The 14,206-nt window shown below is 35.9% G+C and overlaps 1 pseudogene; it reads right to left on the minus strand.

Annotated features, from left to right (window-relative positions):
- Positions 1-977: 977 nt before the first annotated feature.
- The window catches only part of LOC102863987, a 101,922-nt pseudogene continuing 88,693 nt past the window's right edge, over positions 978-14,206 (minus strand).

Here is a 14,206-nt window from a genome sequence, read left to right on the forward strand (position 1 = left end):
AATTAGCTAATCACTCAGTGGAAAAGAGGAAGATGTTCAATAAAATATATTGACACAGTGGTTATAATAATGCACTCAAGTACAGTAAGAATTGTGAGCATGAAACAGGAAAAGGCAGTTTCTTCCTGTCACATATATCACTGTGCGTTCAACAGGTCATAGAACCCAACAACATCTAGTACATAAACTTCTCTTTTCAATTGTTATTTGAAAAATAATTACATAAAAATTTGTTAAACTGTATGCTTTTTCTCACTTCTTGACTCTCTCTCTTGACCCTCACTTAACACTTTGCCCTTTTCCCCTCCCTATGTCCCAAGGAGAATTAAGCATAAAAAATAATACCCACATAGTTTTATTCTGTAAAAAAAATCAAGAGCTAAATTTTGAGTAAAGTATGTTGACAAGAATACTAAATTTGCAGCAAGTATTCTTTTTATGAAAGCAATAATAGAAATTGAATAAATTATTAATGAAAAGTCATGTCCAGAATTTGACCCTGAAGTTAATTGCATTCAAACTGTGTTATTATATGCCTGAGATTAAAGAACAGAAATGTCAGAGATATAATTAAATTCTTTCTTACATATAAATCAAATTGAATAAACACTTGTAAAAGAAAAAAATACACAGTTTTGGATATTACAGGCCTAGACTTAATGAATTTCTAGTCAATTCTATCATTATATATATATAAACTTTTTTTCTTCTCAAATCTGAAAGTTAAAGTAAGTTTTTATTAATTTTTTTTTTTAACTATGCAAAACTTATCTATGGGCCTAGTGGCAAGAAGCTGCACTGCAATCCCAGAAGTATGCGGTTTAAATCCACCAGATGCTCTGCTGGAGAAGGAGGGGCAATCTCCTCCTGTACCAGTCAGATCTGATTTGATGGTACACACAAAAAAATAATAAAAGCTAAAAAAAAACAACAAACAAAGAAAAACTTATCTATTGTTCTTATGAAATTTAAATAAATTAACATGAAATAGCAAATGGAGTTTTCGTTTTTTCTTCTTCTTCATCCTCTTTAATTACAGGAGTACCATCCAGGTTTTTTAGTCTGGGGACTCTCTTGGTTGCCTCATCAACCCAGTTCCCCTCAGTAGAATGTTTCTCTTCTAAGCGGTTGCCTACAAGCACCAGGTCTTCCAGGTAACGTAATTCTGCCAGCTTCCCAAATTTAGTCCAACTTGGTTATTAGATTATTAGACATGCAGAGAATCTTCAATGTCTTCATTACCTGAATTCCTAGCAAATTCTCAATAAAATTATAAGAGATCCACAGTTCTTCTAATGTGCCCCTATCACTTCCAGTCCATTTAAGTTCTTTATGTTGTTTCTTCCTTAATGACAATATTCTCAAGTTTTTTAAGTGATTCAGGTTGGCAATTTTTAAAATTTTTTTCTCTTTTTTGTGTTATTTAAATTTATTATCAATTTCAGTAAAAATTTACAGAGACTTTGTATTTCCATTCATTCATTGTTGTACTTTTCTCCTCTCCAGATCCTTCCCCCTAGTACACTACCCTCTTGGAAAAGTAAAAGAAAAATTCTTTCATTGCTTTATAATATATACTGCATTGGAGCAGATGAGGGAGAAAACTGTTTAAAAGGGATATGTGATTAGGTATTTTTGTCATGACAGGAGTCTAGAGCAAAGGCAACATCGTGGAGTGGGCCTGGAGTAGGGTTTGTAAAACAATTTTTTCAATGCAGTTTGCAGACAGTGAAAGTTTCTCACAATATTTAAGCATGACCAAGGATGCACTCATCTTCTCTACAGGGGGAATCTGGGCATATTTATTTATTTGAGCATATTATTTCTTTGGCTTCAGATGGCTTTTGGCATGTTTTCTCTTCACATCTGGCTAGGGCTTCTTTGATTGTTGTTGCTTTTTCTATTCCAGCCGTTGCTACTGTCACTGCCAGTAAGTTTTTATTTGATAGTGTTTTCTAAAATTACATAAATTTCACATAAAAAGCACCATGAAAATAAATGAAAAATAATTTGTTTGTATGTCATAAATACACTTCACTGTCACAAACTAAATGCTAATATTTTATAGATGAATATTACAGTGGTATAGTATCCTGAAAAAAAGGTTACAAGTTGTACATAAATCAAATATCTTTAAATAGTATGATCAACCATGCCAGAATGGTTATAATATAACTGGAATTATCTTTATGTTTTTATCATTACATTATGTCATATATCAAAATTTTCTAGAGCTATAAAATGTAGTTATGACACAGCCAAAATATGCTCAGAAAATTCTAATTCTCTATTGACTTTCCACAATATAATTATGACAGTTATTTTGTGAGAAATTTTATTAATATTATCACATGACTTTTAAAGATAAACATAATGGATTGAAACTCAACATTAAGAAAACAAAGATTCTCACCATTGAGCCAAATTACAACTTCATGATAGACAGAAGAGATTTAAATTCTTAACAATTTCAGCTTGCTTGGTTCCACAATCAATGTTCTTGGTACCAGCAGTTGGGAAATCAAAAGACAAATTGCGTTCGGAAAATTTGCTGTCAGGTATCTCTCTAGAGTTCTGAAGAGCAATGATGTTAATCTGGAGACCAAGGTGCTCCTGATGCAGGCCATTGTTTTTGCAATGAGTTAGTATACATCACAGTTGGACAATGACTAAAAATTATAGAAGAAAAATTCCCTTTGAGTTGTGTTGCTGGAAAAGAGGTAAGAATTTTGAGACTCCTCTTCACATACTTTGAACATGGAGTCAGGAGAGACCAGTTTTTGGAGAAGAATATCATGCTTGGAAGGATGGAGGAACAAAGCAGGAGAGAAAGACCATGGATGAGATGAATTTAAACAGTGACTGGGGTGATGGGGGTAGATGTGTCAGAGACAGTGAGATTGGATCAGGATAGAGCAGGGTGAAGAGCTGTTGTTCACAGAGTTGTTCCTAAACGCCTTCTGAGGTCCCAACTCTTCTCATTATTTCTTAGTTGTTGGAATGGATGGAAAACCTCATAAGCAGTTCCTTACTTCACCTCTGCCTTGCATGTGGACTTCCGAGTTGTAAAACAACCCAGTGGTAGATGGAATTTGCTGTAGGACTTAAGAACAGTAAATGACATAGCTGAGCCTCTACATCTTGAGGTTCCTAACCTCTACACTATAATAGACAAAGTGCTAGTCAATAGGCCTTTTATTGTAAGAACCACCTTCCCTCTGTAGCTTGATTTGTGCCACTATTAGAACCTCTACTCGAAATACTATTGCTTTTTAATTTTTTGCTTATGTACTTTTAACTTGCTAGTTAAATTTGTGTCTCAATTCCATGATACATCTTCAAGGATATGAACATGTACGGCTAAGCACAATTGATAACAGTGCATCTAAATTCCAAAATCAATCTCCATAAGAGTCTATGTGTTTTTTCCTGCCAAAGGGGCCCTTTAGAGTAGTGAGAGAAGATCTTCACCCTGAAACCTACAACGTCCCTTTTCAGCAGGAAGTAACTAAGAGAATACACCATCCCCTTTTCCTTATGAATCAGGGTGAAGTCTCTCTCAGGGAGGAGTGATAGGGAATGGCAAAGGACACACTGACAAAGGAGATAAGTCAGAACTGGCTTTGACAAGCACTGTGGCAATTGGACAATTAAAACAAACATTAAAGGGGGGGAAGAAGAACGAACTGGGGGGAGGGTAGAGAAAACAGTGCAACAATGAATGAATGAAAACCCCAAATCTCTGTAAATGTTCATTAAAACTAATAAAATAAAATAAACTTAAAATATGTTCAAAAAAGTTGTAATCCATATATGTATATATAAACAAAAACTTCCCAACATTTTCAAATGCAAGATTTTTCAAATTATTTTATATTTTTATATTTAGTGTACAACCTGCATTATGCAGATGACACAACCCTGCTTGATGAAGCTGAGGAGGAAGACCTAATGCACTTGCTACAGAAGGTCAAGGACTGTAGCCTTAAATATGGATTGAAATGCAACATCAAGAAAACAAAGATTCTCACCACTAGGCTGTTTGACAGCATCATGATAGATAGTGAAGAGACTGAGATTGTTAACAGCTTTATTTTGCTTGGCTCCACAATCAACACTCTTGGTACCATCAGCCAGGAAATCAAAAGACCAATTTAATTGGGAAATTCTGCTCTCAAGGACCACTTCAGATTACTGAAGAACAATGATGTCAGTCTGGAGACTAAGGTGTACCTGATCCAGCCATGGTCTTTGCAATTACGTGCTATGCATCAGAAAGCTGGTCAATGATTAAGGATGATAGAAGAATTAGTGCCTCTGAACTGTGAAGCTGGAGGAGTCTTGAATATTCCATGGACTACTAAGAGAATAAACAGATTCATCCTAGAGAGGGTGAAATCAGGCTGCTCCTTAGAGGCAAGGATTCTGAAGCTTCATCTGACATACTTTGTGCATGTTGCAATGAGAGACCAGGCCTTGGAGAGGGACATCCTGTTTGGAAGAGTGAAGTGACAGCACAAGAGAGGAAGACCCTCAATGAGATGGATTGACCCAGTGACGCGGGTAATGGAGGTAGTTGTGAGAGACAATAAGGTTGGCACATGATAGAGGAGGGTTCAGACCTATTGTACAAATGGTCACTATGCGTCCCAGCAACTTGATGGCACATAACAACAACAACAGTAATATCTAATGTTAGACTGTATTATAGATGATAACAAAATAATAAAACACATCTGAATCAGTGCTGCAAAATGAATACTTAATAAAAGTCAATGATATATAAATTAATCTTAGAAATTTGGCATTGAATTGTTACAAAGGAGTAAATAAAATTCCAATATGGGGAGCTGATTGCTTTAAACAATTAAAAAATGATTTTAATCCAATATTAAAGCTTGAGTGTACTGTGTGTACAATATTTTTTTTTTCTTTTTCTTAATTGTGTTTCATTCATGTACTTTTTTTCCCCTCTCCTTCCCTCTACCCACCTACCTCTTCAACACTGAGATTTCTACCCCATTCCCACCCTCAACTCACCTGCTTCCTTCCCTTACCTCTTTGTATATGCATACACATCTCTCTGGATATCCTTCTGTTTTTACAATGATTTGTTGTTTTTGTTGTTAGGTGCCATTGAATATTGTTGAATATGACTCATAATGACACTAAGAACAAATGATCTGAAATCAGTCCTGTCCTGTGCCGTCCTCACACTTCCTGATGCACAAGAATCTGCTGCAGCAGTCACCATGTCAGTACACCTGGTTGAGGATCTTCCTCTCCTTTGCCAACCCTCCACCCTTCCCAACATCATGTCACTCTTCAAAGAATAGCACCTCCTAGCAACATGTCCAAAGTATGTGAGGTGAAGCCTCATCATTTTTGCCTCCAGAAAGCACTCTGGCTGCACCATCTTCAAGACAGATCTATTTGTTTTTTTGTCAGTCCATGGAATGTTCAGTGCTATTTTTCGACACCACAGCTCAAGGCATCAATTCTTTTTCTGTCATCCTTGTTCATTGTCCAGTTCTCAGATGCATAGCTCATAATCAGAAAGACCATGGATTGAATCAGAAGCACCTTAGTCCTCAAACTGACACCACTACTCCTCAATAATTTGAAAGGTCCCTAACTGCAGATTTTCCCATTGAAATGTGTCTCCTTGATTCCTGACTGCTTGTACCAAGAGTGTTAATTGTGATCCAAGCAGGAAGAAGCTGTTTACAGTTTCAATTCTTTAGTTTTCAAAATTAATTTTAATGAAAGTTTACAGAGACTTTAGAATTCCAATCATTCATTGTTGCATTTTTCTCCCTGTCCAACCTCCCCTGCCCCCTTCACTCTTCTCTTTGAAAAGTTAAATAAAAATTCTTTCATTGTTATACAATCCCTCCCCCCAAGGCTACTCCACTATGCAGCCTTTGTTCTGGACTCCTGTCATGACAATAATACCTAATCATATCCCTTTTAAACAGTTCTATCCCTCATTTGTTTCTATGCAGTATACATAATTTATCCCATCTTTCTAAGTCTCCCCCCAATCTGATGTCAGTCCCATTTTACAACAATGGCATTATGCAATATTTGTTCTTTTGTGACTTAGATATTTCACTCAGCATAATGTCCTCCAGTGTCACCCATTTAGTATAATACTTCATGAGTTCCTTGGTTTTGAATGCAGCATAATATCCCATTGTGTGAATATAACAGAGCTTCTCTATTAATTCATTTCTTAATGGGCACTTAGGTTGTTTCTATTTCCTATTGTGAACAAAGCCACGATAAACATTGGTGTGCATATATCTTCTTGGGTGGTGGTTATGGTTTCTTTGGAGTATATTCCCAGTAGTGGAATTATAGATTCAAATGTTACTTCTATTTGCAACTTTTTGAGAAAACGCCATACAGCCTTCCATAGTGATTGCACTTCCACCAACAGTGAATAAGGGTTCCGGTTTCCCCACAACCTAGCCAGCATCTGTTATTTGCTGTTCTGTAAAATTTTGCTATTCTTACTGGGATGAGATATCTCATTGCTGTTTTTGATTGGCATTTCTCTTAGTGCTAGTGATTTTGAATATTTCTTCATGTGTTTGTCATCTGAATGTCTTCTTTGGTGAAGTGTCTGTTCATATCCTGTGCTCATTTTTCAATTGGATTGTTTATCTTGTTGTGGTGCTTGAATATTTTATAAGTTCTAGATATAAGTACCTTATCTGATATGTCATGACCAAATATATTTCCACCAGTCTCTGGCTTCCCATTTTACCATGTTGGAGAAGTTTTTGGATGTTCACAGGGATTTGATTCTTAGAATGTCCCATTCATCTATTTTATCCTCTACTGGTTGTAGAATTTTCAGGATACTTGGAAGACTGTTTATGTTGTTGATTAGGACTTCTAGAGTTCTTCCAAGCTTTTTTTTAAATGAAGCTTATAGTCCTTGGTTTTTGTCCTAGGTCCATGATCCACTTTGATTTTATTTTTGAGTATGGAGTGAATTGTGGATCTTGCTTGAGAATTCTCCTGAATGTGAAATAAAGGATTTCTGAACCTCCTCCATCTCAGAATTAAAAATAATTTTACAGTATTATTCCAGAAAAAGATAAGAACAAAAATGGAAGATACCAGTAAACTAATCCAGAAGCTGTGGCACAATGATTGAAGTCTTCTTACTTATTTATAATGTTTTCATTGAATTACTGTAAATTGGAACATATCTCTATTTTCTGTTTATACAAGAAATACTATATTTTTGAAATTATACAGAATTGTATCAAATGAGTTCTTTTACTTTTAATATTTAATTTCTTTTTTTTTTGCTTTTTTTATCAATTTTAATGAAAGTTTACAGAGACTTTGGATTTCCATTCATTCATTGTTGCACTTTTTTCCCTGCCCAACCTCCCCCCCACCCCAGTTCTCTCTTTCCTTTGAAAAGTAAAAGAAAAATTCTTTCATTGTACTACAATCCCTCCCCCTAAGGCTTCCTATCATGAAAATAATACCTAATCATATATCTGTTTTAAACAGTTCCCTCCTTCATCTGTTTCAATGCAGTATACATAATTTATCCCATCTTTCCCAGTCTCCCCCCAACCCCAATGTCAGTCCCATTTTACAACAGTGGCACTATGCATTATACCGAGTAAAATACTCAGTCTCAAAAGGGCAAATACTGTATAAGTAATGCTTTCTATTTAATTCCTCAAACCCACAAATTGTGATAAGTAAAAACATAGAATTCATTTACAGATTTTTTTAATTATAATACCAAAAACAATCTAAAGTCTCAATATTTTGTTCTTTTTTATGTATCCCTTTTCTTCTTTCTTTTAATTAGTTTATGTACAAAATTTTAATAAAAATTTCAACAAATTCTTTACATTTTCCTCACCCCCTCACCCATAAAATTGTACAACCCAATGATTAATCCCCTCCTCCCCTTGCACATCCACATCCCTCTGCTTCTAGCCTCCCTACCCCTCCTGGATCCATATATTCATTACACTAACGATCTTATACAATATTTATCCTTGTGGGACTGAGATAGTTCACTCAGTACAATGCTCTCTAGTCCCTCCCACTTTAGGTAATAATTTACCAAGTTATTGCTCCTGCATGCTTATTCCATTGTGTAAATATACCATAATTTCTCAAACCATTCATTTGTGGTTGGATTAATATTTAATTTCTATGTATAAAACCCAGCAAAAATACAATGTATGACAATGTTAAGTAGTGATTGCATTCCATGTCTCAATTTTTTATCAATTATATAAAGATTTTTTAATTACTGTTCCTAGTTAGCTCTATTGCTTTACCTTACTCATAATAAAAGGTATAACTAGAGAGCTAGCCAAAGTGCAAATTTACAGAATATAACCTAAACTCTAATTCTAATTGTCAATTTGAGGACTAAGGTGCATCTCATTCAGGTCATGGTCCTTCTGATTGCTGGCTATGCACAATGAAAACGAATGACAGAAGAACTAATGTCTTTGAGCTGTGGTGTTATAGAAGAGTGCGGAACATCATACAGATTGTCAAAAGAACAAACAAGTATGTCTTGGAAAGGGTCCGGCTGCAATGCTCTTTGGCGGCAAGGATGATAATGCTTTGCCTCACTTACTTTGGGCATTTCTAGGAGGGCCTGTTCCTTTGAGAGGGACATGATGCTGGGAAGGGTCATCAAAGGAGAAGACCCTCAATGACATGGATTGACAGAGTGACTGCTTCAATGAGCTCTAGTGGGTCAGGGAGTGTGAAGATGGCACAGGATAGGACATGGATCAGATCTGTTGTTCATAGGGTCACTAGGAGTCATACTTGCCTTGATGGTACCTAACAAAAACAATTCTAATCACAATTTGGAGTAATATATTTTATTTATAATATATTTTTAATTATATAACTATGTCATATAATTTATGCAGACTTTGCTTGCAATTCTTAGAGCTATACTTATAGCAAAAATTTTCATTATTATGTTTAAGTATCATACAGCTAGGATTCAGTCTTGTTTTTGTATATATTAGCTATGTAGTTCAGCAAATTAATGAATTAAACTTTGGAGTTTTATGAACTGAAAATGGAGTGACTATTGTTGTTCAATAATAGTGGCTTGACAAGGGAATGAAGTTGTTGATAATTTCAACTTGCTCGGTTCCACAATCAGCACTCCTTGCACCAGCAGCCAGGAAATTAAAAGATTAATTACATAGGGAAGTCTGCTGTCAGGGATCTATCCAAAGTCCTAAAGAACAATTATGTCTAAGGCACTAAGGTCTATCTGATCCAGGACATGGTCTTCACATTTCTTATGCATCAGAGAGCTGGACAATGAGTAAATATGACAGAAAGAAAAAAATAATTGATGTCTTTGAGTTGTGGTGCCGGAGTAGAGTATTTAACATAATAACATGGACCACCAAGAGAACAAACAAGTCTATGTTGGAGATGTGAAACTTTCTCCTTGGAGTCAAAGATTTTGAAGCTCTTTCCTACATATATTTTGGGCATGTGACCAGGAGAGACCAGTCCTTGGAGAAGAATATCATGCTTAGAAGGATGGAGGGACAATGCAGAAGAGGAAGACTCTGGATCAGATGGATCGACACAGTAAGTGGGGTCAAAAGGGTAGGTATGTTAGAATCAGTGAGCCTGGCTCAAGATAGGGCAGGGTTCAGAGCTATTGTGCAGTTTCACTGTGAGTCGAAGGTGACTCAGGATAACAGAAACAACCATTCACAGTAATCCTATGAACAACAAAATTTTGCCAAATCTTGCACTATCCTTACAATCTTTTCCATGTTTGGGAACAACATTACAGTCACTGCCAATCTATCTTGCTTTGAGTATTTATCTCATTGATCCTCTATCCTTTAAAACATGATGTATTTATTCAACAGATGATAGTACTTTAGAATGCATTTCTTAAGTTTGGTGATTATATTATAAAATGTATATAATGCTCTTAGGATGCTTCATGAAGTAATTTAAACCCACACTGGCTCTGTCGTTAAAAATACAGTAAGATTTAAAATAACAAGAAGACTTTTTGGCAAATATTTTAGATTACTTGAGCTCTTTAGGATGGGTTTTGTGTTGAAACTGAGAAAATATCATGATGTAAAGCTTAAGATTTGCCAAACTCAGCTGTACAGTAATTTTATAAAGTTTTTTTTTCTATAATTATATTTTATTAATTTTCATAAACATTTACAGAGATTTTGGGCTTCCACTCATTCATTGTTGCACTATTCTCTCTACCCTCCTCCCAGTTTGTTCTTGTCCAAATGCCACAGTGCTTGTCAAAGCCAGTTCTGATTAATCTTCTTTGTCAGTGTATCCTTTGCCATTCCCTATCACTCCTCCCTGAGAGAGACTTCACCCTGAGCCATAAGGAAAAGGGCACGGCGTATTCTCTTAGCTACTTCCTGCTGAAAAGGGACGCTGTGGGTTTCAGGGTGAAGATCTTCTCTCACTACTCTAAAGGGCCCCTTTGGCAGTAGGAAACACATAGACTATTATGGAGATTGATTTTGGAATTCAGATGCACTCTTATTGACTGTGCTTGGCTGTACATGTACATATCCTTGAAGATGTATCATGGGGGTGTTGCAACCTAGAAGACACAAATTGGACTAACAAGTTATAAGTACATGAGTCCAAAAATTATGGAAAAGTAAAAGAAAAGATTCTTTCATTGTTTTACAAACCCTCCCCCAGGTCCCCTCCACCATGCCACCCTCACTCTAGTCTCCTGTGATGACAGAAATACCCAGTTATATCTCTCTTTTAAACGGTTCTCTCCCTCCTCTGTTTCAGTGCAGTACACATTATTGAACCCATCTTACTCAGTCTCTCCCCAGCCCCAAGGACAGTCCAATTTTACAACAGTGGCATCATGTAATATTTGTCCTTTTGTGACTGGGATATTTCACTCAGCATAATGTTCTCCAGAGTCAACCATTTTGAATAATATTGCATGAGTTCGTTGTTTTTTAATGCAGCATAGTATTCCATTGTGCGAATATACCACAGCTTCTCTAGCCATTCGTTTGTTGATGGGCACTTAGGTTGTTTCCAACGCCTTGCTATTGTGAACAAAGCTGCAATAAACATGGGTGTGCATATATCTGCTTGGATGTCAGCTATGGTCTCTTCAGGGTATATTCCCAGTAGTGGAATTGCTGGGTAAAATGGTATCTCTATTTGCAACTTTTTGAGAAAGCGCCATACTGCTTTCCACAGGGGTTGCACCATTTTACACTCCCAGCAACAGTGAATCAGGGTTCCAGTTTCTCCACAACCTCGCCAGCATTTGTTGCTTGCTGTTCTGTTAAATTTTGCTATTTTGACTGGGGTGAAATGATATCTCATAGTTGTTTTAATTTACATCTCTCTTAGGGCTAGGGATTTTGAGCATTTCTTCATGTGTTTGTTAGCCATCTGAATGTCGTCTTCGGTGAAGTGCCTGTTCATATCCTGTGCCCATTTTTCTATTGGATTATTTACCTTTATCTTGTTGTGGTGCTCAAGTATTTAATAAATTCTGGATATAAGTCCCTTATCTGATATGTTATTACCGAATACTTTTTCCCAGTCAGTGGCTTCCCTTTTTACCCTACTGGAGAAGTTTTTGGATGTGCATAGGGATTTGAGTCTTAGAAGGTCCCATTCATCTATGTTATCTTCTCCTGGTTGTAGCTTTTCCAGGATACTGGGAAGACTGTTTATGTTGTGGATTAGGACTTCTAGTGTTGTTCCTAGCTTTTCTGTAATGAATTTTATAGTCCTTGGTTTTAGTCCTAGGTCCATGATCCACCTTGAGTTGAATTTTATAAAGTTTTGAAAAACAAACTGAAAAGCAAATTATTTGGCCAGGTAACTACAATGCTAAAGGAAAGCTGTTTGTTCAGATTAGGAAACTGTTTGCTCAAATAAATTTGCTTTCAAGCATCTCATGATTCAACCAGATAAACAATGAAAGTAAGTAATATTAGTTTATAGTATTATTGGTAAAGCATTTCTTGGGGGAATAATGATTCAGTCAAGTTGATTCAGGTGGTCTTGATTTTAACTTTTACTTCAGTTATTCCCCTTAGCAATCTATTTTCTACCATCTAGGTATCATTCGTTTTACCCTATCCTTTCTCTTAGTTGCAGGGAAAAGGGAAAGGAATATATGTTATAGTTTTTTTAATCATACATAATATATATTAATTATTCACATTCATAAAGTTTTCCATGAAAGAACATTGAACATGAGCTCTATTTTTCTATAACAAGCAACTTGAGCAAGAGAAGGTGTAACTTTTAATTTAAGAACTTCTGGCATTTCTTTAAAACATTTTAACTTAATACGTTATTTAGGTTGTCATAAGGTCTATTAGACAGATAAGAGCATTATACTGGTCATCGGCATAATGCAGGTTGTTGATGAATCTTCCTCCATTCCTGATGCCACCCTCCTCATCATAGAGTCCAGCTTCATGAATTATTTGCTCACCATATGGATCAAATCAGAATGGAGAAAGAATGGAAGACTGAGGCATTACCTTCCCGATCTTAAACCGTGCAGTGTTCCCTTGCTCTGTTCTCACAAAAGCTTCTTGGCATAGGTTTAGATTCTGTATGAGCACAATGAAGTTTTCATCAAAGACAGAAAAAAAATCATAACTGTTAAAGCTTAAATAGTGTTGTTATATATAAAGAAATAAAAGGACAATATAAAATATAACAAGTATTTTTTAAAAAAAATCTCTAAAATTATGCTCCCCAAAAGCATGATGTGAATTATAGGTCACAGAAGATAAGCACAGAAAAGTGTGAATAAAACTGTGATCAGCACCCACTAAGTGTTCAGAGGTACAGAAGTGCAAGAATACCTCGATTGTAAGTATGTGTCTGTATGAATGAGTTCATTTGAAGGAAGCATAAGTTGTTTTGTGAATGAGAAAACTTCATGAAGAAAGTTGTGATCTGAATTGAAGATTAATTCTGATTAATAATCATGATATATGTATTTCTGATTCATAATTATATATATATATATGCATGTGTGTATGTTGTTGTTGCTGTTATGTGCCATGGAGTCACTTGTCACTCATAGAGACTCTATGAACAACTGCCTTAAACCCTGCTCTATCCTGTATCAGTCTTACTGTCTCTGACACACCTACCCCCTTTACCCCAGTCACTGAATCATGTGATATTAATTATATTATTCCATAATTTCTGCACTCCCCTTTATTTGGAATGGGAACAAATATATATAGATCTCTGATCAGTGGGCCTGGTGGTTGTCCTCCAGATTTCTTGGCACAACTTGGAGAGCACTTCTACGGCAGCATCTGTTTGTTGAAAAGTAATCAATCGGTATACCATGAATTTCTGGGGCCTTGTTTTTTGCCAATGACTAGGGATGAAAGGAAGAGAATTAATGCCTTTGAGCTGTAATATTGGAGAGGAGTATTGAATATACTATGGATTGCTAAGAGAACAAACAAGTTAGTCTTGGAGATGGCAAGACCAGGCTGCTCCTTGGAAACAAGGATTTGGACATGTTGCAAAGAGGGACCAGTCCTTGGAAAGGGAAATCATGCTTGGGACAGTGGAGGGACCGTTCAGGAGAGGACCTTTAATGAAATGGATTGATTCAGTGACTGGGATAATGGGGGTAGTTGTATGAAATTGGCACAGGATAGAGCAGGGTGTAGGACTGCTGTACATAGGGTTGCTATGAACTGCAGGTGGCTTTATGGCACCTAACAACAAAAACATATGCATGCACAAGTTGAGCAATGAATAGGAACAACTAAAAGAATAATTGATCCTTTGAATTATGGTATTAGTATAATATTGACATATGATGGGCTTCCAGAATAAAAAGAAGAAATGTTTCTTGTAAGAAGTAGAACAAATTCCTTTTTAGATATGAAGAAGGCAAGGCTTTATCACTTAGATTTTGAGTATCTCATAAGGAGGGACCAGTTCTGGAAAATAAAATCGTGTTTGGTGAAACAAAAGGTCAATGTTAAGAAACATGGCCTCAAGGGAATAGATTGTCACTGTGATAGCAGTACTGGGTTGAAACATAACAATGGTTATGATATGAAGCAGTAATGGACAGTTTCTTTTTTTTTCCCTATAATTATATTTTATTAATTTTCATAAACATTTACAGAGATTTTGGGTT

Source organism: Elephantulus edwardii, unplaced genomic scaffold (genome assembly GCF_000299155.1).
Source record: "Elephantulus edwardii isolate Elephantulus edwardi_28Jun2011 unplaced genomic scaffold, EleEdw1.0 scaffold00021, whole genome shotgun sequence".
Lineage (NCBI taxonomy): Eukaryota > Metazoa > Chordata > Mammalia > Macroscelidea > Macroscelididae > Elephantulus > Elephantulus edwardii.